Below are 27,689 nucleotides of genomic sequence, written 5' to 3'. Positions count from 1 at the left end.
ATCTCAAAAATGACAGATTAAAATCTGTTCGTTTCCAAAGCAAACCATTCAATATCACAGTAATCCAAGTTTATGCCCCAAACACTAATGCCAAAGAAGCTGAAGATGAATGGTTCTATGATGACCTACAAGACCTTCTAGAACTAACACCAAAAAAGATGTCCTTTTCATCATAGGGGACTGGAATGCAAAAGGAGGAAGTCAAGAGACATCTGGAATAACAGGCAAGTTTGGCCTTGGAACACAAAATGAAGCAGGGCAAAGGCAAATAGAGTTCTGACAAGAGAACACACTAGTCATAGCAAACACTCTCTTCCAACAACACAAGAGATGAATCTACACATGGACATCACCAGATGGTCAATACCAAAATCAGATTGATTATATTCTTTGCAGCCAAATATGGATAAGTGCTATACAGTCAGCAAAAACAAGACTGGGAGCTGACTATGGCTCAGATCATGAACACTTTATTGCCAAATTCAGACTTAAATTGAAGAAAGTGGGGGAAACCACTAGACCATTCAGGTATGACCTAAATCAAATTCCTTACAGTTATACAATGGAAGTGACAGACTTAAGGGATTAGATCTGATAGAGTGCCTGAAGAACTATGGACAGAAGTTCATGACATTGTACAGGAGGCAGCAACCATCCCCAAGAAAAAGAAATGCAAAAAGGCAAAATGGTTGTCTGAGCAGGCCTTACAAACAGCTGAGAAAAAAAGAGAAGCCAAAGGCAAAGGAGAAAAGGAAAGATATATCCATTTGAGTTCAGAGTTCCAAAGAATAGCAAGGAGAGATGAGAAAGACTTCCTCAGTGATCAATGCAAAGAAATAGAGGAAAACAATAGAATAGGAAAGACTAGAGATCTCTTCAAGAAAATGAGAGATATCAAGGGAACATTTCATGCAAAGATGGGCACAATAAAGGACAGAAATGGTATGGACCTAACAGAAGCAGAAGATATTAAGAAGAGGTGTCAAGAATACACAGAAGAACTGTACAAAAAAAGAATTTAATGACCCACACAGCAATGATGGTGTGATCACTCACCTAGAGCCAGAAGTCTTGGAATGCCAAGTCAAGTGGGCCCTAGGAAGCATCACTACAAACAAAGTTAGTGGTAGTGATGGAATTCCAGTTGAGCTATTTCAAATGCTAAAAGATGATGCTGTGAAAGTGCTGTAGTCATTATGCAAGCAAATATTGAAAACTCAGCAGTGGCTACAAGACTGGAAAAGGTCAGTTTTCATGTCAATCCCAAAGAAAGGCAATGCCAAAGAATGCTCAAACTACCACACAATTGTACATATTTCACATGCTAGCAAAGCAATGCTCAAAATTCTCCAAACTAGGTTTCAACAGTACATGGGCCAAGTACTTCCAGAAGGTCAAGCTGGATTTTGAAAAGGCAGGGGAACCAGAGATCAAATTGCCAACATCTGTTGTATCATAGAAAAAGCAAGAGAATTCCAAAAAAAATCTACTTTTGCTTCATTGACTACGCCAAAGCCTTTGAACAAACAAAAGCCTTTGATCACAACAAAATTCTGGAAAATTCTTAAACAGACAAAAATTCCAGACCACCTTACCTGCCTCCTGAGAAATCTGTATGCAGGTCCAGAAACAACAGTTAGAACCGAACATGAAGCAATGGACTGGCTCCAAATTGGGAAAGGAATATGTCAAGGCTGTGTACTGTCACCTACTTATTTAACTTATATCCAGAGTACATTATGTGAAATGCCAGGCTGGATGAAGCACAAGCTAGAATCAAGATTGCTGAGAGAAATATCAATAACCTCAGATATGCAGATGACACCACCCTTATGGCAGAAAGCAAAGAGGAACTAAAGAGCTTCTGGATGAAAGTGAAAGAGGAGAGTGAAAAAGCTGACTGAAAATCAATATTCAAAATACAAAGATCACGGCATCCAGTCTTGTCACTTCATGGCAAATAGATGGGGAAACAATGGAAGCAGTGAGAGACTTTATTTTCTTGGCTTCCAAAATCACTGCAAATGGTGACTACAGCCATGAAATTAAAAGACAATTCCTTCTTGGAAGAAGAGCTATGACTAACCTAGACAGCATATTAAAACGCAGAGACATTACTTTGCCAACAAAGGTCCATCTGGTCAAAACTATGGTTTTTCCAGTAGTCGTGTATGGATGTGACAGTTGGACTATAAAAAAACTGAAAAATTGATGCTTTTGAACTGTGGTGTTGGAGAAGACTCTTGAGAGTCCCCTGGACTGCAAGGAGATCCAACCAGTCCACCCTAAAGGATATCAGTCCTGAATATTCATTGGAAGGCCTGATGCTGATGCTGAAACTTCAATACTTTGGCCACCTGAAGGGAAGAACTGACTCACTGGGAAAGACCCTGGTGCTGGGAAAGATTGAAGGCGAGAAGAGAAGGGGACGACAGAGGATGAGATAGTTGGATGGCATCACCAAATCGATGGACATGAGTTTGAGCAATCTTGGGAGTTGGTGATGGACAGGGAAGCCTGGCGTCCTGCAGTTCTTGGGGTTGCAAAGGGTCAGACAAGACTGAGAGACTGAATGAACTGAATGGAAATCTTGATGGCTTCATAAAACTGCTAACAGAAGATTAAGATCAAGCATTAGTCACATAGGGCTGAATGGACTGGTGAGTATGGTTATAATATGGGGGTTTTGTCTGAAATATTACTGGTCTTTAATCTATGTTTTTCAGATATAAGGAAAGCTTTACATTACACATCTGTAAATAGAATTGAAACATTTATGTTTTCTATCAGATTCCTCCAGAATTTGGAAACTCCTATTGGAAATTATCGGAAACTAAGACATCCCAGATAGCTCCTTGTAAAGTTTAGTTATTAAAAGGACATTTAAGTTTGTTTCTGAAGCTTATCATAGCAATCTATCTTTTGATGAAGATCAGATTTGCCATGACCTGCAACCTGGAGATTATGCCTAATGGAAAAGTCTTCAGATAAAGGACTCTTTACAGTCATGTTGGAAGGGGTTATATTTGCTAACAAATTGTTGTGCTGCAAAACTTAAAAGAGTACACTCTTGGATTTGTATATCTCACCATATCAGACCTCTTTTCTTGAATGAACTGTAACTCTTGTTTCTAACACCTAACTTTAACTAAGATCAGCACTACCAGAATAGGAAAAGAAAATGACATCTAAAGTAGACAGCTGACCCAAGATGATGTACCAGACCTATATACTGATTACTTTGACAACTGTCCATACTTCTGCTTATCAACCAAACATATTTTTTTGACTCAATCATTAGCAAGTTTCAGAAATCAATCCAATTGTTAGGTTTCTGGCTAATTACCTATGTTCAGAACTCTCAGGTTGCCTTGGTGGATTTCTCTTCTCCAAGGCTCTAATTAGATGGTCCTTAGAAATTTTTAAAATAAAATAGCACTGTGCAAGCTAAACCACCAATATCACTAAGTGAGGCCCTCTTATCTGGTCAATTAATGAAGACTATTCCAAAACTGGCCATAAACACTCCTTTTCACTAGATGATGAATACTGAGTAGACCCTAATAGGGCCCAGTGGATTTATGGAACAGATTTATGACCTTGATTTTCCCAGTGTGGTTAAGATGCACAGTTGATTTCCCTGGGGCCTAAGATCACTTATAGGTAACACTGGAAATAGCCCCTACCAATCCACCCTTAAGGCAGGCTTGTTGAGCTTAATCAGTTTTCCAATGATGCAATCATTTGATCTCAATATGTGTTCCTTCTTTTCAGACAAACCTAAAAGCTACGACAAACCTATACAGTGTGTTGAAAAGCAGAGACATTACTCTGCCAACAAAGGTTCATATAGTAAAGGCTATGGTCTTCCCAGTGGTCATGTATATTGAGAGCTGGACTGTAAAAAAGGCAGAGCACCAAAGAATTGTTGCCTTCAAACTGTGATGCTGACTGGGCGACTGAAGAACAACAATGTGTTCCTTCACTTGGAAAAGAGCTTTAACAAAATTCACTCAAAAAATTTTGAGTGATAGTGATCAACTCATTAGCTTGCTCAATTCAGAAGTCACCAAGATGAGAAAAGCAGTCCTACAGGATCACATGTTACTCAATATTTTAACTGCTTCCTAAGGGGAAAAGTGTGCTCTAATTCATATTGAATGCTGTGTCTTCAAATGTGACTCACGACACATAGAGAGTAAAATTTCTGCTCTAAACAATCTTTTTCCTGGTTTATGGAAATTTTTGGAAAATGATTTGATTCATGAGGCTTAAATCCTAATGACATTGTTGGTTCTACTAACACTTTTAATTAGTTTCTGAAACTTATAAGGTGATAATTTCTTGCCTATCATGCTGTGTGTCTCCTACTTATACTAAGATAATGATGTCTAAATGACTTGAAACTATAAATTACATCTTTATTTCTCAGTAAAATAATGGACATACACAATGCACATGTGAGGAAAATTAGCTTAAGTCTTACTGGATGACCTAGAATTGGCTGTCAGTTCTTGACAAATATTCTGCTGGTATCAGTCAGTTCAGTTCAGTCACTCAGTTGTGTCCGACTCTGCAACCCCATGAATCGCAGCACGCCAGGCCTCCCTGTCCATCACCACCTCCCGGAGTTTACCCAAACTCATGTCCATCGAGTCAATAATGCCATCCAGCCATCTCATCCTCTGTCGTCCCCTTCTCCTCCTGTCCCCAATCCTTCCTAGCATTAGGGTCTTTTCCAATGAGTCAACTTTTCACATGAGGTGGCCAAAGTATTGGAGTTTCAGCTTCAACATCAATTCTTCCAATGAACACCCAGGACTGATCTGTTTTAGGATGGACTGGTTGGATCTCCTTGCAGTCCAAGGGACTCTCAAGAGTCTTCTCCAACACCACAGTTCAAAAGCATCAATTCTTCGGCGCTCAGCTTTCTTCACCAACCAACTCTCACATCCATACATGACCACTGGAAAAACTATAGTCTTGACTAGACAGACCTTTGTGAGCAAAGTAATGTCTCTGCTTTTAAATATGCTATCTAGATTGGTCATAATTCTCCTTCCAAGGAGTAAGCCTCTTTTAATTTCATGGCTGCAATCACCATCTGCAGTGATTTTGGAGCCCCCAAAAATAAAGTCTGTCATTGTTTCCACTGTTTCCCCATCTATTTGCCATGAAGTGATGGGACCAGATGCCATGATCTTAGTTTTCTGAATGTTGAGCTTTAAGCCAACTTTTTCACTCTCCTCTCTCACTTTCATCAAGAGGCTCTTTAGTTCTTCTTCACTTTCTGCCATAAGGGTGGTGTCATCTGCATATCTGAGGTTATTGATATTTCTCCCGGCAATCTTGATTCCAGCTTGTACTTCTTCCAGCCCAGCATTTCTCATGATGTACTCTGCATATAAGTTAAATAAGCAGGATGACGTACTCCTTTTCCTATTTGGAAACAGTCTGTTGTTCCATGTCCAGTTCTAACTGTTGCTTCCTGACCTGCATACAGGTTTCTCAAGAGGCAGGTCAGGTGGTCTGGTATTCCTATCTCTTTCAGAGTTTTCCACAGTTTATTGTGATCCACACAGTCAAAGGCTTCGACATAGTCAATAAAGCAGAAATAGATGTTTTTCAGGAGCTCTCTTGCTTTTTCGATGATCAGTGGTTGTTGGCAATTTGATCTTTGGTTCCTCTGCCTTTTCTAAAACCAGCTTGAACATCTGGAAGTTCATGTTCAAGTATTGCTGAAGCCTGGCTTGGAGAATTTTGAGCATTACTTTACTAGCGTGTGAGATGAGTGCAATTGTGCGGTAGTTTGAGTATTCTTTGGCATTGCCTTTCTTTGGGATTGGGATGAAAACTGACCTTTTCCAGTCCTGTGGGCCACTGCTGAGTTTTCCAAATTTGCTGGCATATTGAGTGCAGCACTTTCACAGCATCATCTGCTAGTATACATCCCCCCAAATGAGAGAACCAGTCTGTTAGGATCCAGAACTATGGGACATGATAGACCTAGGACAGGCAAGCAACCAGCCAGGCATCAAGAGACCACATATTTGATCACCCAGCACTTTCTGTCAAAAAATTAATGATCAAAAGGGGGAAATTCTACAATAAAATCTTTATTTTTATGGCAAGACAGGAAAAATTTAAGCATGAAAATTTTCTCTTCCCTTTGGCTTCCTCTCTCCCATCTACTGTGCATTGTGTATCTGCATTATGCATCAACAAAACCTCCCCCATAGTCAGAAATACCCGCTCAAAGACAAAAAACAACATTCTCCTAATATGAACAAAACAACTCCTTAAATGATAACAATCCTACTTGATCTCGTAAGGGGTCATAATGGCCCATCACTTTGTTCTTGCAGATCTGGATTGTGTAAATATCAATAATACATCATCTAATGTAAAGCCCTATGTCTCAAAAAACTTACATAACTGTGTTTTGACTTCTCCCCCCTGGTTTCTAGTAACCTCTAGTCTATATTCCGTCTCTGTAACTTTCTCATTGTAGATATTTCATATAAGTGGAATCATGCAATATGTGACTATATCTGGCCTAGCAAGTGTTTTCAGGTACATCTATACTGTGGCATATATCAGAACTTCATTGTTTTTTGAGGGTGAAAATATTCTATTGTATTTTATATACCACACTTTCTTTGTCCATTCTTCTGTTGATAGACATTTGGGTTGCTTCTATTCTTTTGCCTATTGTAACTTATGCTGCTATGAAATCTGTGTAAAAGTATCTCACTCACTGCTGTCAGTTCTTTTGGGTCTATAACTAAGTGGAATTTCTGGATCCCCAGCACTCTTCTCACATGCAATGATTCACTAGACCTACTCACAGGTTATAAAAGTTATTATACTATTGGTTACCTTTTGTTGTAATAAAGGATACAGCAGAAAATCAGCAAAGGAAAAAGGCACATGGGGTGGGGGGAGTCTGGAGGAATTCAGGCACAGCTTCCAAGAGTTCTCTTGAAGTGAAGTTGCAGGAGGATTAATTCCTCCTCCAAAGATATGTAACAACGTGTGCCAGCAAGGGTGGCTCATTAGAGAATTTCAGTGTCTGTTACGAAATGAATGTTTACATCTCCCCAGAAATTCTATGTTGAAATCCTAGTCCTCAGTACAATGGTATTTGGAGACAGAGCCATTGGGAGTAATTAGGTCTTGAGGGTGGAGCCCTCATGATGGGATTGGTATCCTTATAAAAGTGATGGAGAGAGATCTTGCTTTCTTTCTCTTCTCTATACCATGTGAGGATACAATGGGAAGATGGCCATCTGCAAACCAAAAGGAGAAGCACATCAGACACAGGATCTGCTGGCACCTTAATCTTAGATTTTCCAACCCGTAGAACTATAAGAAGTAAATGCTTGCTTTTTAAGTCATCCAGACTAAACTTGTTATAGTAGCCTAAACCAACTAGAGTCCAAGATTTTTATTGAGGGTTGGTCACATAGGCACCCTCTGTGTTACATGTACAAAACTTCCAGACTCTTAGAAGGAAAGCACTTGTTGAATATAAACCATTGTTTTCACAAATAATTTAGGCACCCTTATCAATTTGGGAAATGATGGGAACCCTCAAAATCTTTCTACAAATGCCAGCAAAAGGGTAGTTTTGCAAGAAAGACTTTCTATATATGACCATCTCAGGCTTGCTGTATTAATTCTTTTTTATGCTGTCACCATCTTAACAGTCAATGGATACCTAGAGTAGACCTAAATAGCCTTCGATGGAGTAGATAGAGGAGAAGTTTGATGAGTAAAATGCCTGCATGTTGTTCAAAAATGGGGAAAATAAGCATAAAAAATTTTTAAACACCCATTTGTCTTTCAACAGAACGAAAAAGCAAAAAAAAAAAAAAAATGACACTGAGATGAACTCCCCAGGTCGGTAGGTGGCCAATATGCTACTGGAGAACAGTGGAGAAATAACTACAGAAAGAATGAAGAGACAGAGCCAAAGAGAAAAACAACACCCAGTTGTGGATGAGACTGGTGATAGAACTAAAGTCTGATGCTGTAAAAAACAATATTGCATAGGAACCTGAAATGTTAGGTCCAAGAATCAAGGTAAATTGGAAGTGGACAAACAGGAGATGGCAAGAATGAATATTTTAGGAATCAGTAAATTAAAATGGACCAGAACAGGTGAATTTAATTCAGATGACCATTCTATCTACTACTGTGGGCAAGAATCCCTTAGAAGAAATGGAGTAGCCCTCATAATCATTTAAAGAGTCTGAAATTCACTAGTTGGGTGCAATCTCAAAAATGACAGATTAAAATCTGTTAGTTTCCAAGGCAAGCAATTCAATATCACAGTAATCCAAGTTTATGCCCCAAACACTAATGCCAAAGAAGCTGAAGATGAATGGTTCTATGGTGACCTACAGGACCGTCTAGAACTAACACCAAAAAAGATGTCCTTTTCATCATAAGGGACTGGAATGCAAAAGGAGGAAGTCAAGAGACACCTGGAATAACAGGCAAGTTTGGCCTTGGAACACAAAATGAAGCAGGGCAAAGGCTAACAGAGTTCTGCCAAGAGAACACACTGGTCATAGCAAACACTCTCTTCCAACAACACAAGAGATGAATCTACACATGGACATCACCAGATGGTCAATACCAAAATCAGATTGATTGTGTTCTTCGCAGCCAAAGATGGAGAAGCTCTATACAGTCAGCAAAAACAAGATCGGGAGCTGACTGTAGCTCAGATCATGAACTCCTTATTGCCAAATTCAGACTTAAATTGAAGAAAGTAGGGAAACCACGAGACCATTCAGGTATGACCTAAATCAAATCCCTTATGATTATACAGTGGAAGTGACAAATAGATTCAAGGGATTAGATCTGATAGAGTGCCTGATGAACTATGGACAGAAGTTCGTGACATTGTACAGGAGGCAGTGATCAAGACCATCCTTAAGAAAAAGAAATGTAAAAAGCAAAATGATTGTCTGAGGAGGCATTGCAAATAGCTGAGAAAAGAAGAGAAGCCAAAGGCAAAGGAGAAAAGGAAAGATAGACCCATTTGAATGCAGAGTTCCAAAGAATAGCAAGGAGAGATAAGAAAGCCTTCCTCAGTGATCAATGCAACGAAATAGAGAAAAACAATAGAATGGGAAAGACTAGAGATCTCTTCAAGAAAATGAGAGATACCAAGGGAACATTTCATGCAAAGATGGGCACAATAAAGGACAGAAATGGTATGGACCCAACAGAAGCAGAAGATATTAAGAAGAGGTGGCAAGAATACAAAGAAGAACTATACAAAAAAAGGATTTAATGACCCAGACAGCCATGATGGTGTGATCACTCACCTAGGGCCAGAAATCCTGGAATGCAAAGTCAAGTGGGCCTTAGGAAGCATCACTACAAACAAAGCTAGTGGAAGTGATGGAATTTGAGCTATTTCAAATGCTAAAAGATGATGCTATGAAAGTGCTGTAGTCATTATGCGAGCAAATATTGAAAACTCAGCAGTGGCCACAAGACTGGAAAAGGTCAGTTTTCACACCAATCCCAAAGAAAAGCAATGCCAAAGAATGTTCAAACTACCGCATAATTGCACTCATCTCACACACTAGTAAAGTAATGCTCAAAATTCTCCAAGCCAGGCTTCAATAGTACGTGAACCAAGAACTTCCAGATGGTCAGGCTGGATTTAGAAAAGGGACAGGAACCAGAGATCAAATTGTCATCACCTCTTGGATCGTAGAAACAGCAAGACAATTCCAGAAAAACATCTACTTGTGTTTCATTGACTATGCCAAAGCCTTTGAATGTCTGGATCACAACAAACTTGGAAAATTCTTAAACAGACGGGAATTCCAGACCACCTTACCTGCCTCCTGAGAAATCTGTATACAGGTCAAGAATCAACAGTTAGAACCGGACATAGAACAGCAGACTGATTCCAAATTGGGAAAGGAGTACGTCAAATCTGTACGTTGTTTCCCTGTTTATTTAACATATATACAGAGTACATCACTAGGAATGCCGGGCTGGATGAAGCACAAGCTGGAATCAAGATTGCCGGGAGAAATATCAATAACCTCAGATATGCAGATGACACCACTCTTATGGCAGAAAGTGAAGAGGAACTAAAGACTCTCTTGATGAAAGTGAAAGAGGACCGTGAAAAAGCTTAAAACTCCACATTCAGAAAACAAAGATCATGGCATTTGGTCCCATCACTTCATGGCAAATAGATTTGGAAACAATGGAAACAGTGAGAGACTTATCTTCCTTGATCTAAGTTGATAAAGAATCTGCCTGCAATGCAGGTGACCTCAGTTTGATTCCTGGGTTGGGATGATCTGCTGGAAAAGGGATAGGCTAGCCACTCCAGTTATCTTGGGCTTCCCTTGTAGCTCAGCTGGTAAAGAATCTGCCTGCAATGTGGGTGGCCTGGGTTTGATCCCTGGGTTGGGAAGATACCCTGGAAAGGGAAAAGGCTACCCACTCCAGTATTCTGGCCTGGAGTAATACATGGATTGTACAGTCCATGGAGTTGCAAAGAGTCGGACACAGTTGAGAAACTTTCACTTTATTTTCTTGGGCTCCAATATTACTGTAGATGGTGACTGAAGCCATGAAATTAAAAGATGCTTCTTCCTTGAAAGAAAAGCTATGACAAACCTAGATAGCATATTGAAAACCAGAGACATTACTTTGTCGACAAAGTTCCATCTAGTCAAAGCTATGGTTTTTCCAGTAGTTATTTATGAATGTGAGAGTTGGACCATAAAGAAAGCTGAGTGCCAAAGAACTGATGATTTTTAACTATGATGTTGGAGAAGACTCTTGAGAGCCCCTTGGACTGCAAGGAGATCCAACCAGTCCATCCTAAAGGAAATCAGTCTTGAATATTAATTGGAAGGACTGATGCTGAAGCTGAAACGCCAATACTTTGGCCAACTGATGAGAAGAACTGACTCATTGGGAAAAGACCCCGATGCTTGGAAAGATTGAAGATGAGAGGAGGAGGGCATGACAGAGGATGAAATGGTGGATGGCATCACCAACTCAATGGACACGAGTTTGAGCAATCTCCAGGAGCTGGTGATGGACAGGGAAACCTGGTGTGTTGCAGCCAAGGGGTTGCAAAAAGTTGGACATGACTGAGCGAATGAACTGAATTGTCTGCCATATAGACATGCACATGTTTGGACATAATTTATAACAATTTTTATAGTCTTTATATAGAAAAAAATATATACTATTACATGAATTTTCAATTGTCTGTGTGTCAAACGCATTCTCCTATAAAGAAAAAACTCAATATAAGGAGAGAGACTTTATTCTTTAGAGCAGTTTAAGGTCGACCAAAAAAATTGAACAGAAGGTATAGAGAGTGCCCATGTATTCTCTACCTCCATACACGACTAACCTTCCCTGTTATCAACATCAAGCACCATAGTATATATTTGTTACAATTCATGGACGAATACTGACACATCATTATCACCCAAAGTCCATAGCTTACATCAGAGTTCACTCTTGATGTTACATATTCTAAGAGTTTTGAAAAATGCATAGCAACATATATCTACTATTGTAGTATCAAAAAGAATAGTTTCACTGTTCTAAAATCTTCTGTGCTCTGCCTATTCATCCCTCAGTTCCCTCTACCCACTGGAAACTACTGATGTTTTCATTGTCTCTAAAGTCTTGCCTTTATCAGAATGTTATATAGTTGGAATCATACAGTTATGTAGCCTTTTCAAGAAGGTTTTTCTTTCACATAGCTGTATACATTCAAGGTTCCTCCATGTCTTTACATGACTTGATAGCTCATTTCTTTTTAGCATTGAATAACAAATATTCCAAGCTTCCCAGGTGACTCAGTGGTAAAGAATCCACCTGCCAATGCAGGATATGCAGGTTTAATCCCTAGGTCAGGAAGATCACCTGGAGGAGAAAATGACTACCAATATTCTTGCCTGTACAATCCCATGGGTGAAGGAGCCTGGAAGGTTACAGCCCATGCTGTGGCAAAAGACTCAGACATAACTTCACAACTCAATAACAACTATAAATATTCCTCCATCTTGATATACAATGATTTATCTATTTGCCTACTGAAGGACACCTTGGTTGCTTTCGAGTTTTGGCAGTTATGAATAAAACTTCCATAAACATCTGTGTGCAAGTTTTTTTTTTATTAAATAAATTTATTTATTTTAGTTGGGGGCTAATTACTTTACAATATTGTAGTAGTTTTTGCCATACATTGACATGAATCAGCCATGGGTTTACATGTGTCCCCCTTCCTGGACCCCCCTTCCACCTCCTTCCCCATCCCATCTCTCTGGGCCATCCCATCGCCCCGGCCCTGAGCATTTGTCTCATGCATCGAACATGGAATGGTGTTCTGTTTCACACATGACAATATACATGTTTCAATGCTATTCTCCCAGAACGTCCCACCCTCACCTTCTCCCTCAGAGTCCATAAGACTGTTCTATGCATCTGTGTCTCTTATTCTGTCTCGCATATAGGGTTATCGTTGCCATTTTTCAAATTCCATATATATGCATTAGTATACTGTATTGGTGTTTTTCTTTCTGGCTTACTTCACTCTGTATAATGGGCTCCAGTTTCATCCATCTCAATAGAACTGATTCAAATGTATTCTTTTTAATGGCTGAGTAATATTCCATTGTGTATATGTACCACAGCTTTCTTATCCATTCGTCTGCTGATGGACATCTAGGTTGCTTCCATGTCCTGGCTATTGTAAACAGTGCTGCGATGAACATTGGGGTACACGCGTCTCTTTCAATTCTGGTTTCCTCGGTGTGTATGCCCAGCAGTGGGATTGCTGGGTCATATGGCAGTTCTATTCCCAGTTTTTTAAGGAATCTCCACACTGTTCTCCATAGTGGCTGTACTAGTTTGCATTCCCACCAACAGTGTAAGAGGGTTCCCTTTTCTCCACACCCTCTCCAGCATTTATTGCTTGTAGACTTTTGGATAGCAGCCATTCTGACTGGTGTGAAATGGTACCTCATTGTGGTTTTGATTTGCATTTCTCTAATAATGAGTGATGTTGAGAATCTTTTCATGTGTTTGTTAGCCATCTGTATGTCTTCTTTGGAGAAATGTCTGTTTAGTTCTTTGGCCCATTTTTTGATTGGGTCGTTTATTTTTCTGGAATTCAGCTACAGGAGTTGCTTGTATATTTTTGAGATTAATTGTTTGTCTGTTGCTTCGTTTGCTATTATTTTCTCCCATTCTGAAGGCTGTCTTTTCACCTTGCTTATAGTTTCCTTTGTTGTGCAAAAGCTTTTAATTTTAATTAGGTCCCATTTGTTTATTTTTGCTTTTATTTCCAATATTCTGGGAGGTGGGTCATGGAGGATCCTGCTGTGATTTATGTCGGAGAGTGTTTTGCCTATGTTTTCCTCTAGGAGTTTTATAGTTTCTGGTCTTACGTTTAGATCTTTAATCCCTTTTGAGTTTATTTTTGTGTATGGTGTTAGGAAGTGTTCGAGTTTCATTATTTTACAAGTGGTTGACCAGTTTTCCCAGCACCACTTGTTGCAGAGATTGTCTTTTCTCCATTGTACATTCTTGCCTCCTTTGTCGAAGATAAGGTGTCCATAGGTGCGTGGGTTTATCTCTGGGCTTTCTATTTTGTTCCGTTGATCTATATTTCTATCTTTGTGCCAGTACCATACTGTTCTGATGACTGTGGCTTTGTAGTAGAGCCTGAAGTCAGGCAGGTTGATTCCTCCAGTTCCATTCTTCTTCCTCAAGATTGCTTTGGCTATTCAAGGTTTCTTATATTTCCATACAAATTGTGAAATGATTTGTTCTAGTTCTGTGAAAAATACCATTGATAGCTTGATAGGAATTGCATTGAATCTATAGATTGCTTTGGGTAGTATACTCATTTTCACTATATTAATTCTTCCAATCCAGGAACACGGTATATTTCCCCATCTGTTTGTGTCCTCTTTGATTTCTTTCATCAGTGTTTTATAGTTTTCTATATATAAGTCTTTTGTTTCTTTAGGTAGATATATTCCTAAGTATTTTATTCTTTTTGTTGCAATGGTGAATGGAATTGTTTCCTTAATTTCTCTTTCTGTTTTCTCATTATTGGAGTATAGGAATGCAAGGGATTTCTGTGTGTTAATTTTATATCCTGCAACTTTACTATATTCATTGATTAGCTCTAGTAATTTTCTGGTAGAATCTTTAGGGTTTTCTATGTAGAGGATCATGTCATCTGCAAACAGTGAGAGTTTTACTTCTTCTTTTCCTATCTGTATTCCTTTTATTTCTTTTTCAGCTCTGATTGCTGTGGCCAAAACTTCCAAAACTATGTTGAATAGTAGTGGTGAAAGTGGGCATCCTTGCCTTGTTCCTGATTTTAGGGGAAATGCTTTCAATTTTTCACCATTGAGGGTAATGTTTGCTGTGGGTTTGTCATATATAGCTTTTATTATGTTGAGGTATGTTCCTTCTATTCCTGCTTTCTGGAGGGTTTTTATCATAAATGGATGTTGAATTTTGTCAAAGGCTTTTTCTGCATCTATTGAGATAATCATATGGTTTTTATCTTTCAATTTGTTAATGTGGTGTATTACATTGATTGATTTGTGGATGTTAAAGAAACCTTGCATTCCTGGGATAAAGCCCACTTGGTCATGATGTATGATCTTTTTAATATGATGTTGGATTCTGTTTGCTAGAATTTTATTAAGGATTTTTGCATCTATGTTCATCAGTGATATTGGCCTGTAGTTTTCTTTTTTTGTGACATCTTTGTCTGTTTTTGGAATTAGGGTGATGGTGGCCTCATAGAATGAGTTTGGAAGTTTACCATCTTCTGCAATTTTCTGGAAGAGTTTGAGTAGGATAGGTGTTAGCTCTTCTCTGAATTTTTGGTAGAATTTCGCTGTGAAGTCGTCTGGTCCTGGGCTTTTGTTTGCTGGAAGATTTCTGATTACAGTTTCGATTTCCGTGCTTGTGATGGGTCTGTTAAGATCTTCTATTTCTTCCTGGTTCAGGTTTGGAAAGTTATACTTTTCTAAGAATTTGTCCATTTCTTCCAAGTTGTCCATTTTATTGGCATATAGCTGTTGGTAGTAGTCTCTTATGATCCTTTGTATTTCTGTGGAGTCTGTTGTGATCTCTCCATTTTCATTTCTAATTTTGTTGATCTGATTCTTCTCCCTTTGTTTCTTGATAAGTCTGGCTAATGGCTTGTCAATTTTGTTTATCTTCTCGAAAAACCAGCTTTTAGTTTGATTGATTTTTGCTACGGTCTCTTTTGTTTCTTTTGCATTTATTTCTGTCCTAATTTTTAAGATTTCTTTCCTTCTACTGACCCTGGGGTTCTTCACTTCTTCCTTCTCTAGTTGCTTTATGTGTAGAGTTAGTTTATTTATTTGATTTTTTTCTTGTTTCTTGAGGTACGCCTGTATTGCTATGCACCTTCCCCTTAGCATTGCTTTTACAGTGTCCCATAGGTTTTGGGTTGTTGTGTTTTCATTTTCATTCATTTCTATGCATAATTTGATTTCGTTTTTTATTTCTTCTGTGATTTGTTGATCATTCAGCAATGTGTTGTTCAGCCTCCATATGTTGGAATTTTTAATAGTTTGTTTCCTGTAATTGAGGTCTAATCTTACTGCATTGTGGTCAGAGAAGATGGCTGGGATGATTTCAATTTTTTGGAATTTACCAAGGCTAGATTTATGGCCCAGGATGTGATCTATCCTGGAGAAAGTTCCATGTGCACTTGAGAAAAAGGTGAAATTGATTGTTTTGTGGTGGAAAGTCCTGTAAATATCAATTAAATCTAATTTGTCTATTGTATCATTTAAAGTTTGTGTTTCCTGGTTAATTTTCTGTTTAGTTGATCTATCCATATGTGTGAGTAGAGTATTAAAGTCTCCCACTATTATTGTCTTATTGTTAATTTCCCCTTTCATACTTGTTAGTATTTGCCTTATATATTGTGGTGCTCCTATGTTGGGTGCATATATATTTATAATTGTTACATCTTCTTCTTGGATTGATCCTTTGATCATTATGTAGTGTCCTTCTTTGTCCCTTTTCACAGCCTTTATTTTAAAGTCTATTTTATCTGAAATGAGTATTGCGACTCCTGCTTTCTTTTGGTCTCCGTTTGCATGAAATATGTTTTTCCATCCCTTCACTTTCAGTCTGTATGTGTCCCTAGTTTTGAGGTGGGTCTCTTGTAGACAGCATATATAGGGGTCTTGTTTTTGTATCCATTCAGCAAGCCTTTGTCTTTTGGTTGGGGCATTCAACCCATTTACATTTAAGGTAATTATTGATAAGTATGATCCCATTGCCATTTACTTTGTTGTTTTGAGTTCGTGTTTAAACATCCTTTCTGTGTTTCTTGTTTAGAGAAGATCCTTTAGCATTTGTTGGAGAGCTGGTTTGGTGGTGCTGAATTCCCTCAGCTCTTGCTTGTCTGTAAAGCTTTTGAATTCTCCTTCATATCTGAATGAGATCCTTGCTGGGTACAGTAATCTGGGTTGTAGATTATTCTCTTTCATTACTTTAAGTATGTCCTGCCATTCCCTTCTAGCCTGAAGAGTTTCTATTGAAAGATCAGCTGTTATCCTTATGGGGATCCCCTTGTGTGTTATTTGTTGTTTTTCCCTTGCTGCTTTTAATATTTGTTCTTTGTGTTTGATCTTTGTTAATTTGATTAATATGTGTCTTGGGGTGTTTCACCTTGGGTTTATCCTGTTTGGGACTCTCTGGGTTCTTGGACTTCTGTGACTATTTCCTTCCTCATTTTAGGGAAATTTTCAACTATTATCTCCTCGAGTATTTTTTCATGGCCTTTCCTTTTATCTTCTTCTTCTGGGACTCCTATGATTCGAATGTTGGGGCGTTTCATATTGTCCCAGAGGTCCCTGAGGTTTTCCTCATTTCTTTTGATTCTTTTTTCTTTTTTCCTCTCTGCTTCATTTATTTCCACCATTCTATCTTCTACCTCACTTTTCCTATCTTCTGCCTCCGTTATTCTACTGTTGGTTCCCTCCAGAGTGTTTTTTATCTCCTTTATTTCATTATTCATTATATATTGACTCCTTTTTATTTCTTCTAGGTCCTTGATAAACATTTCTTGCATCTTCTCAATCCTTGTCTCCAGGCTATTTATCTGTAACTCCATTTTGCTTTCAAGATTTTGGATCATTTTTATCATCATTATTCTAAATTCTTTGTCAGATAGATTCCCTATCTCGTCCTCTTTTGTTTGCTTTGGTGGGCATTTCTCATTTTCCTTTACTTGCTGAGTATTTCTCTGCCTTTTCATCTTGTTTAGATTGCTGTGTTAGGCGTGGCCTTTCTGTATTCTGGTAGTTTGAAGTTCCTCTTTATTGAGGAGGTTCCTCACTGTGGGTGGGGTTGGACGGGTGGCTTATCAAGGTTTCCTGATTGGGGGAGCTTGTGTCGGTGTTCTAGTGGGTGGAGCTGGATTTTTTCTCTCTAGAGTGCAATGGAGTGTCCTGTATTGAGTTTTGAGATGTCTATGGATTTGGTGTGCCTCTGGGCAGCCTGTATATTGATACTCAGGGCTATGTTCCTGCGTTGCTGGAGAATTTGCATGGTATGTCTTGCTCTGGAACTTATTGGCTCTTGGGTGGAGCTTGGTTTCAGTGTATATGTGGAGGCTATTGGATGATCTCTTATTAATTAATGTTTCCCCTGGCTTTCAGTCTTATTCTTGCAGTAGCCTCAAGACTTCTCCATCCATACAGCATCAATAATAAAACTTTTAGGTTAATGGTGAAAAGATTCTCCACAGTGAGGGATACCCAGAGAGGTTCACTGAGTTACATGGAGAGATGAAGGGGGGGGGTTGAGGTGACCAGGAGGAGAAGAGGGGGACTCAGACATGGAGAGAGCAGTCTAGCCAGTAAGCACTTCCCTCTGTGCTCTCCACAGTCTGGAACCCTCAGAGCGGTTCACAGAGATACATAGAGATGGGGGAGGAAGGTAATAGAGGTGAGCATGAGTAGAAAGGGAGGAATCAAGAGGGGAGAGAGAGATCTGGGCAGTATTCTTTTCCGAAAGTGTTCTCCAGTACCCAGAACACCCTCAGAGATTCACAGAATTGGGTTGAGAAGAGAAGGAGGAGGGTGGGAGATAGAGGTTCCCTGGGGGAGAAGAAAGAACGTCAATAGGGGGAGAGAGTAATCAAGCCAGTAATCACACCCCTGAGTAAAAATGGGTACTAAAGATTAGGTTCTTAAATGTACAAAATTGATATCAAATATGTAAAACAAAGATTAAAAATCTAGAGTAGAGGTTAGACTCTTATAAAACATACAATATAAAAAAAGAAAACAGTGTAAAAAGAAAAAAAAACAGTAAAACAGTAAAAAAAGAAACAGTAAAAAAAGTAAAACAGGAAAAAACAGTAAAAAAAAAAAGAAAACACAAAAGGTATAAGATATATGTATGCAGTTTGCTTTAAAAATAGGGTTGTTGTTTTTTTTGGCAAGGTAATAGTGGGTTATGAATATGAAAATTAAAGGTGTAATAGAGGACTTAAAGAAAAAAAGAAAGAAAAAAAATTTTTTTTTAATTAAAATTAAAAAAAAAATTGATAATAGTAAAAATATATATCCCGGACTTTCTCTGGAGCTGTTGTGAGCAGTGTGGGGTCTGTTCAGTTTCAGATAGATCCTTGTTCCTGCTTATACTTTTCAAGATCTGTAGTCCCCTTTCAATGCAGTCGGTGTTAACTACAGGGATTTTAATCTGTTGGCCTGTCACTTCCAACGCGCTTCCCTCTGTTTATTTGGCTTCTATTTGGAGGTCTCTTCAGTATCTAATTTCCGCCCTGCCACAAAGGGGCGGAGGCGGTCTCTTTAGGTTCGCTTGTTCAGTCCTGCTGTGGGGAGGGAGGAACACTGCAAACCTGTGTCACTGGCGTGTGTGTGGAGAGCTCGCAGTGTCTCGGCCGCACTGGGTTCGTCCCTGCTCACGGCGTGTATGCTTTCCCCGTCTACCCTGGTCAGGCTTCAGGTTTCTCGGCCGGGGAATGGGCCCTGAGATGCGTGCACTTCCCAGGTCTAAGCCACTCAGGTTTAGGTTCCCGGGTACTCCACAAAGGCGCAGACTCGGTTGGGCCGCGGTGTGTGCTGTTCCCGGTCAGAGCAGCTCAGGCAGCCAGGAGTTTGGCGAACGCACTCTCCCCTGTTGGGGCGGTGTGGCTTATCACCTCCCTGGTCCCCGCCTCGGTTTATGGGCGCGCCCGGCTCCGGTGTGCTTTGTGTCGGTTCTAGGGAGCTGGTCTCTGGCTGCAACCCTCCCGGCGGCTGTCGACCCTCCGGGATCTCAGGCAGTCTTTGCTTAGAAACTGGGAGCCTGTTTGCAGTTTGGTAGGGGGTGCCCTCTCTGGGGCCGAGTTTGCCCCTTTCCGGCTCTGGCGGACCCCGCCTGCCTGCTGTGTCTGGAGGGGGATGGGGCGGTCCGCAGCCGGCTAGCTCTCCTCTGGTATCGCTCAGTCCTTTGTTCTGTGAGCGGGCCGGCAGTACCTTAGATTTGGGCTTTTCGCAGGATAGTTCTCTCTCTCTGGCTGTCCCACAGTTTAGGTTACTATCTCACATTAGCTCCCTCAGATTGCCCTCAGGGCGTTCGGGCCCAGTCCTTACCCTAAGCAGTGCCGCCCGCTCCTCTCCGTTCAGCCCCCACTTGCTGGTGGCGGATGCGAGCGTCTGGGGTTCTTTGCTGGGAGTTGCCTTTAGGCACGTAATCTGTGGGGTTTATTTATTTTTTCTCCCAGTTATGTTGCATTCCGCGATTCGAAATCTTCCCCCAAACCCGCCGGTGAGAGGGTTTCCTGGTGCTTGGAAATTTCTCCTCTTTTACGACTGCCTCCCCGGGACGGGTCTCCGTCCCTAACTCTTTTGTCTCTCTTTTTATCTTTTATAATTTCTCCTACCTGCTTTCGAAGATAATGCGCTGTCTTTCTGGATGCCTGACGTCCTCTGCCAGCGTTCAGAAGTAGTTTTGTGAGGTCTGCTCAGCGTTGAGATGTTCTTTCGATAAATTTGTGAAGGAGAGAGTGGTCTCCCCGTCCTATTCCTCCGCCATCTTAGCCCCCTCCTGTGTGCAAGTTTTGTGTGGACGTGAGTTTTTGGTTTCTTTGAGTAAATATCAAGGAGTGCAACTGTCAGATTGTATGGTAATGATATGTTTAGTTTTGTTTGAAACTGGAAAGTCTTCTGAAGTTGCTGTATCATTTTGCATTCCCATGAGCAATGAATGAGATTCCTATTGTTGCATATCTTTACCAGAATTTGGTGTTGTCAGTGTTCTGAATTTTGTCCATTCAAACAGATGTGTAGTGATAGCTCATTGTTGCTTTAATTTACACTCCCTAATAACATACAACGTGGAGCATCTTCTCAAAGGCTTATTGGTTATTGCATATCTTCTTTGGTGAGTAGATGTTAAGATCTTTGGCCCATATTTTCATTGGATTGTTTGTTTTCTTTTTTTTTTTTCAAGTCAGAAGGGTGACTTTTTAAAAATTTATTTTTAATTGAAGGATAATTGGTTTACAATACTGGTTTGATTTCTTCCATACATCAACATGAATTTGCCATGTTCTATGCTGTGCTCGGTTGCTTCAGTTGTGTCCGACTCTTTGCAAACTTACGGACTGTAGCCCGTCAGGCTCTTCTGTCCATGGGATTTTCCAGGCAAGAATACTGGAGGGGATTGCCCTGCCCTCCTCCAGGGAATCTCCCTGACCCAGGAATTGAACCCACGTCTTATGCTCTCCTGCATTGCAGGCAGATTCTTCACCCACTGAGCCACCTGGGAAGCCCTGAATTAGCCATAGGTATACATATGTCCCCTCCCTCATGAACCTCCCTCCCACCTCCCACCCTTTCCCACCCCTCTAAGTTGTTACAGAGCCCCAGTTTGAGTTCCCTGAGTCATACAGCAAATTTCCTTTGGCTGCCTACCTTACATACGGTAGTGTATATGCTTCCATGCTACTCTCTCCATTCATCTCACCTTCTCTCCTTCTTCCCCCTACTGTGCCCCACCCCCACCCCGCACCTTGTCCGTAAGTCTGTTCTTTAGGTCTGCATCTCCATTGCTGCCCCGCAAATAGGTTCATCAGTGTCATCTTTCTAGATTCCATATATATGTGTTAATACACGATATTCTGTCTGTTTGCTTATTGTTACATTCTTGGTAGGTTTTGGATAACAAGCTTTATCAGATGCCTATTGCAAATATTTTGTTCTAGTCTGTGAGCTTGTCTTCTCATTCTCTTGACAGTGCCTTTCACAGAGCAGAAACTTCTAATTTTAATGAAGTCCAGATTATCAATTATTTCTTTAATGTTTTGTACCTTTGGTGTGTACAAAAGCACTTTTTAACATCTGAAAAATATTCCTCATGTTAATCTGACACAATTTATTAAAGGTTTCCTATCTCTAGATTATTTCTCAATTTTTTTCTACTTAGAAGTACTGTCTTGAGAAACACTTTTAAGTACAAGGGATTTTAAAGTTGAGCTATAATTCATATACCATAAAATTCACCTTCTTAAAGTATACAATTCAGTATTTTATTATATTCATAAAATTATGGAACATCACAACTATATAATTCCAGAATATTTTTAATCTCCTCAAAAAGAAACTCAGTACCTGTCAGCTATTATACTAAACCCCCAAGCCCAGCCCCTGGCAACCACTAGCCTACTTTCTGTCTCCATGGATTTGCCTATTCTGGACATGTCATATAAATTAAATTATACAATATTTGGTTCTTTGTCTCTGGGTTCTTTCACTTGAAGTTATGTTTCTATGACCCAGTTTGATTTAATTTTTGTGTGACATGTGAAGTATGTGTCAAAGTTAGGACTTTTAGTGGGGAGGGTATCTATGTCCAGTTGTTCCAGCACCATTTGCTAAAAACAGTATCCTTTCTCTATTGAAATTCTTTTGTATCGTTGCCAAAAATCAGTTCACCATGTTCATTTGGGCCTATTTCTGGACTCTTTAGTGTATTCTTTTGCACTATGTATGTATCCTTTCACTAATCACATTGATTACTGCAGCTTTACAGACTTCTTAAAATGAACGATATAAGGCCAACTTTTTTTTTCTTCCAGAATTGTTTTGGCTATTTTTTGACATTCCATATGAATTTTGGGATTCATTTGTCAGTAGCTACGAAAAAATTTTCTGGCATTTGCATTAGAATTATACTGAAATTTATATAAATTTGGGTAAATTGACATTTTAACAATATTGAGTCTTCCAATCCATGAACATGGAATTTTTCCCATGCACAGATTTGTTTTAAATGTATAAGTAACTTTTTGATGTTATAGTAAATGGTACTTTTTAAAAATTTCAAATTCCAGTTGTCTAATATTGTTCTATATGAATAGAATAGACTTTTGTATGTGTACCTTCTATCATCCTACCCTGGTACTGATCAACTCATTAGTTCTAGAAGGTGTTTGTAGGGATTTGTTTATATGTTCTCTGTAGATAATCATGCTGCCTGCAATAGAGTTTTATTTCTTTCTAATCTGTATGAGCTTTCTTTCCTTTTTTCTTTCTTCCTTCCTTCTTTCTAACTTTGTTATTACTAACCAGAGCTTCCAGCCCAATGTTGAGTAAGAATTTCTTGCCTTTTTACTAATCTTATGGGATTATGATATTAGCTGTAGATTTTTACAAGATTATGTTAAGTCTGCATATTCCTAGTTTGCTTAGAGTTTTTATCATGAGTGAATGTTGAATTGCTTTTTCTTCACCTATTGAGATAATCATATGTTTTTTTAAATTTAGTCTCTTAATGTGGTGAATTACAGTGATTGATTTTCAAATGCAAAATGAGTCTTCATCATGAGTTATCCTTTTTTTATGTTTCTGGATTTCATTTGCTAATATTTCCTTGAGGATTATTGCATATATTCACAAGAGATTTTGGCCTTTAGTTTCATTTTCATGTAAAATCTATATTTGATTTTGTTATTAGGATAATGCTGACCTCCTAAAATCAGTAAAATATATAATCACACATAAGAGTAGCACATAGTAATAAAAAAGAGACTACTCAACACAAAATAGTATTGATAAATCTCAAGATTATATTGAATGAAAGAAGTCAGACACAGGAGAGTACAACTCTATGATCCTACTTACACGAAATTCTGGGAAGGACAAATCGACCCTGGAGGGACAGGAAACAGATCAGTGGCTGCCTGGAAGTAGGTGTGGGGATTGATAGGTAGGGAAACAGGGAAATTTTTGGATGATGGAAAGGTCTAAATTTAGATTTTGATGGTGATTAAGCAGCTGTATAAATATTTAAAATCATTAAGGTGTATGGGAAAATGTATACAACTTACAGTATGTAAATTATACCTCAATTGATTTAAAAAATGATATAGGTGAGTTGCAGGATCTCATTTTTTGATGAGACAGAGTTAGTTGTAAATTTACCAAATTCCTTGTTGACCTCACTGGGTGTTTATTCCCTGCTCTCTGTCCATGTGTGATCTTGGGCAAGTCACATCTCATTCATAAACCCAGTTTCCTCCTCTGAGAAATGGTAGATAATGATTATTATTAACTACAGTTCTTTTAGGAAATGTCTCCCAAGATAATTTATGTTAGTTACTTAAAGCAATGTCTAGGACAAAGTAAGATATCAGAAAGTAATAACTATCATCATTATCTATTTTATTAGTACTGCTAAAATCAAAGTAATGATCTGTGTTCCTTTAAAGGAACTTGAAGAAAGATAATAGCTTATCATAAAACAAGAGAGTAAATTAGGGCTCAAGGAGACATTTCTCAGTGTGACAACTCTGTGGGAGGTCCTCATGCCATGGGGATGGTCATCAGTTTTTTGAGAGTACTCTTGATCTGATGATACCCACTCCTGAAATCTTGAAACCCAACCTCTCCTTAAGACTGTAAACAAGGTGTCTGACAGACTGGCAGAATGAAGTCTCAACTAGAGAAGACTGGAACTAGGGAACATTGTCAGGCTCACATGGTTGGCTGTTGGCCCCAGGGCCTTATGTGCTCCTGTGAACTGACTGACAGGACTCAGTTCAGAATACTTTCAATAAGTTCAGTTCCCAGGAAACAAATTTTTCACAAGGCAATAGAAACTCCCTCACCATAGGGCATTTTCCTTTGGAAGCTTTTAAACCAAAAGGAGCCTGGTGGACCATCATCCCTGGGTTCTTGGTGTATGGTCCCAAATGATGGTTGTGTATGGATAATGATGTGTATCAGATTTTAAAGTACTTTAGAGTGAAAATGCACTGGAGGATAGTGCTTGCATCTTTCAGATACACAAATCCTAAATGTCTTAACTTGTCATGGAGGTAATTTTATCTGTCTTCTCTGATTCCTTTTAACCTAACTCTCTTGGCCAGTGAAATGATGTTATGGCACTCTTTGTGGCAAAGGAAAATTCAGTGATTAGCAGCTGCTCTAGCACTGACTCATTGTCAAAACTTGTGAGACTTCACAACTGTAACAGTTATCTATTGGTGCATTAAAAATTATCACAAACAGCAGCTCAAAACAACATACATTTCATATCTTACAGTTTTTGTGGATCAGGAGTCTGGATACAGTTTAACAGGTCCTCTGCTCCTGGGCCTGCCTCTCCTTTAGGCTGTAATCCAGGTGTCTGGCAGGCTGGAAGAATGAAGTCTCAACTAGGGAAGAATCCATTGTCAAGCTCACATGCTTATTGGCAGAATTTCAGTTTCACAAAGGTTGAGGGACTGAGGACTTCAGTTTCTAGTGGCTGTTGGACCAAGGCTACCTTCAGCTTCCTGCCACTGGGAATGCGGGCTCTCTCAGTCCTGTGCCGTACTCAGGAGAGGACCTGTGAGCCGATAACTCTAGAGGCTTATAGAGGTATTTCAGAGTAAAGAAGCACTGACCATCTAAAATGTGGAACTATATTTCTAAATAGAGCAAAATCAGTATTCAAAGGATAAATTTGTTATCTGCTGGGCAACAAATATTTCTTTGCCCAAAAGAGCTATTTTGTCTCAATTTTTAAATTATTGTTTAGCTTCTCAACTGCTAGCAGTGGACTATCTTTGTGAATGAAAATGAGTAACCCTTCCCTACAATTTCCAACTCCCTCCCAGCCAAAGTCTAGTATTTCTCATTTGTTTTAATTTCAAAGAAATACATTGATATAGAAATTTACTTAAATACAGCAAAATATTATGATAGCAAAATATTATGAATATACCTTTCTCAATGCATATACTTACACCTGCCTGTTAAAATATACATATATAGTTATCTTATTTTTTGAATGGGATCATACTATAAACATTGTTCTGAAGTTTGCTTTTTGCACTCAGACATATCCTTTACACCTTTCCATTATACACAGAGATACACTTCGTTTTTTAAAGGATCAATGTATCCATGATAAAACATTTCTCTATCAATAAACATTTAGATTATTTTCAGCTTTTTCTTATTACAAACTATGCTACAACAAAAGTCTTCAAATATGTGAAGTATGTAATACCCATGCTTATGTAAACTACGTTTTTAGGAAAAAGTAGATTTGCTGAGACAAACAGTATATACATTTACAAAATTACAAACGTTTCCTATCTTTTGGTCAAAAAAAGGCATCAGTTTATCAGCAAATTTCCATTTCTCCATGTTTTTTCCAACTCTAAATATAATCAATCTTTTTACTTTTGTAGAATTCAGAGGTTAAAAATAGAGATCTTATTTTAAATTGTAGCTCCTGGATTATGAGAGGGGCTGAGCATCTTCTGTTATTTCATCTTCTTTTTATTCACGCTCAGAACAAAATAGGCATTAAGGTGAAATCTGTGGAGGGAGCAGGATATACCCTCTTAATTCCTCGACGCAGAATGTTTTCAACACATCAGAGGAGCAAAAGTAATGAGACATAATTTCATCTAAAACGGGGGTTGCAAATTGAAATACTTTGGTATCCTTTAGGAAAATGCAAATAAATGCTGAAGGGAAACAACAGAAAATAGTGGGGTCTTTGGAAACTGAAGAGTGTAACCTTTATTTAAAGGATTCACATTTTCTTCAGTGTTAATAATTGGGCACACTTGTTTATGATACTGCAACCTCTGACCTAAAATGATAAAGACTCTGATTAGCCAAAGAAATACATCTAAATACATAATTTCTGTAGGAAAAAATGTGCCCTTATATTAAAAATTCTAATATTAATTATAATATTTAACTATTTTAAAAATTTTAAACTATGGTTTTTGTTAATTTTTGTCTAAAAATTAAGATAAAACTTAGTTGTTAATAAATATATAAAGCACTTTTTTTGCCCCATCTACATCTTAAAAGGAAGATCAAGTGAAATAATGAATTTGCCAGAAAGCGAATATTAGAAATTTGTTTCTTTACTTTAGCATTTATCTCTGTTTATATAGACAGATTCTGAGCAAAAGAATTCTTCAGCCTTTCATTCAGTTGAACCACATGAAATTGCCATCTTGAAGATAAAAAAATAGTTGAATAGTTGAATCCAACCTCATATGGATAAACCAAAAGCTTTTCTGTAAACTTGTCTATTCCATAGTTAATTTTTAAAAGGTCCAGATATTTCCATGGGTGTGGGAAGGGGGGGAGCTGGAACAATACCTTTGAAGTGTTAATTCTTATATGAATTAGTTTATTTGTTTTTGTTAGCTGATTCAAACTTCTTACTTCATCTTTTTGTTTATGAGGGAGCCATGCTTTGATAGTAGCCTGAACCAAAAGGAAATAGCTATATCTCTTACTCTGAGTCTGCCTACAGGGTCAATATGTTTCAAAAGTTCTGCTCTCTACAAAGAAACCTTTTTGACTGTGACTGGAAATAGTGACTGACAGGCAAAATATTCTGTATTGCTGTGAGGTATGAAACATTACCTGTTTGGTAAAGCAAAGTTACGTAATTGCTGTACCTGGCCTCTTCCACCAGATGATTCATCAGTTTCATGGAGTCATTTGTCAACATCATTATACTGATCACCACCAATTAGTGTTTGCAGAGCACCCACACGGAGATGACACTTACCTGGTGCTTGACAGAATACAAGGAAGACAAAGAGAGAACAACTTATAAAGTAAATAAACTGTTGGAACTGTGCATTTGAATATGAAACATAGCATAAACATACCTGTAAGTCCAAGCCTACCTGGGTCACACATGGTAAAATAAACTCATTGAAACTAACCATCAGCTTCACAGTAGTTATTTGTGTTGCAACAGAGGATGGTCTTTCCACATAAAGATGCTAAGAAGGGCTTCCAGTCTCTTTGTGGACCCCAGAGCCAGACAAAAATGTTTGGGAGGGCCTTTATTGACTATTGAGTTAAAATCTTCAGAATCGTTTTACAAGGCCCATCAAATCTCTAAAGACAGGGAATTTGAAGATTCTAGGGAAGATTCAGTTGGTTAAGAGCTAGGAATTTTGGAGAGTTCCATATAGAAATTCTGGAACAAAAACACCTATGAAATCATCATAGGAGGACAGTTCTACACATACTTTCCAGTTAATAGTTTTTAATAAGTTTCAGATACACATTGGAATTGAACCAAGACTGTTTTTTCACCATCGTCATCATTCTCATTTTGAA

At 38.7% G+C, this 27,689-nt stretch overlaps 1 protein-coding gene across 1 annotated transcript in view; it reads right to left on the bottom strand.

Moving 5' to 3' along the window:
* Positions 1–27,466, bottom strand: part of LOC145518525 (spermatogenesis-associated protein 31A6-like) — a 120,578-nt gene extending 93,112 nt beyond the window's left edge. The window contains exons 1-3 of the mRNA XM_081523195.1: positions 27,230–27,466; positions 24,638–24,751; positions 6,880–7,289 (exon numbers count right to left, since the gene is read on the bottom strand). The gene's annotated coding sequence lies outside the window, so the exon portion shown is untranslated. The remainder of the gene's footprint in view (positions 1–6,879; positions 7,290–24,637; positions 24,752–27,229) is intronic.
* Positions 27,467–27,689: the final 223 nt, after the last annotated feature.

Source organism: Giraffa tippelskirchi, chromosome 1 (assembly GCF_054371585.1).
Source record: "Giraffa tippelskirchi isolate mGirTip1 chromosome 1, T2T-mGirTip1v1.2.pri, whole genome shotgun sequence".
In the NCBI taxonomy this organism is placed as follows: Eukaryota; Metazoa; Chordata; class Mammalia; order Artiodactyla; family Giraffidae; genus Giraffa; species Giraffa tippelskirchi.
This window is presented reverse-complemented; position numbering and strand designations above follow the sequence as displayed.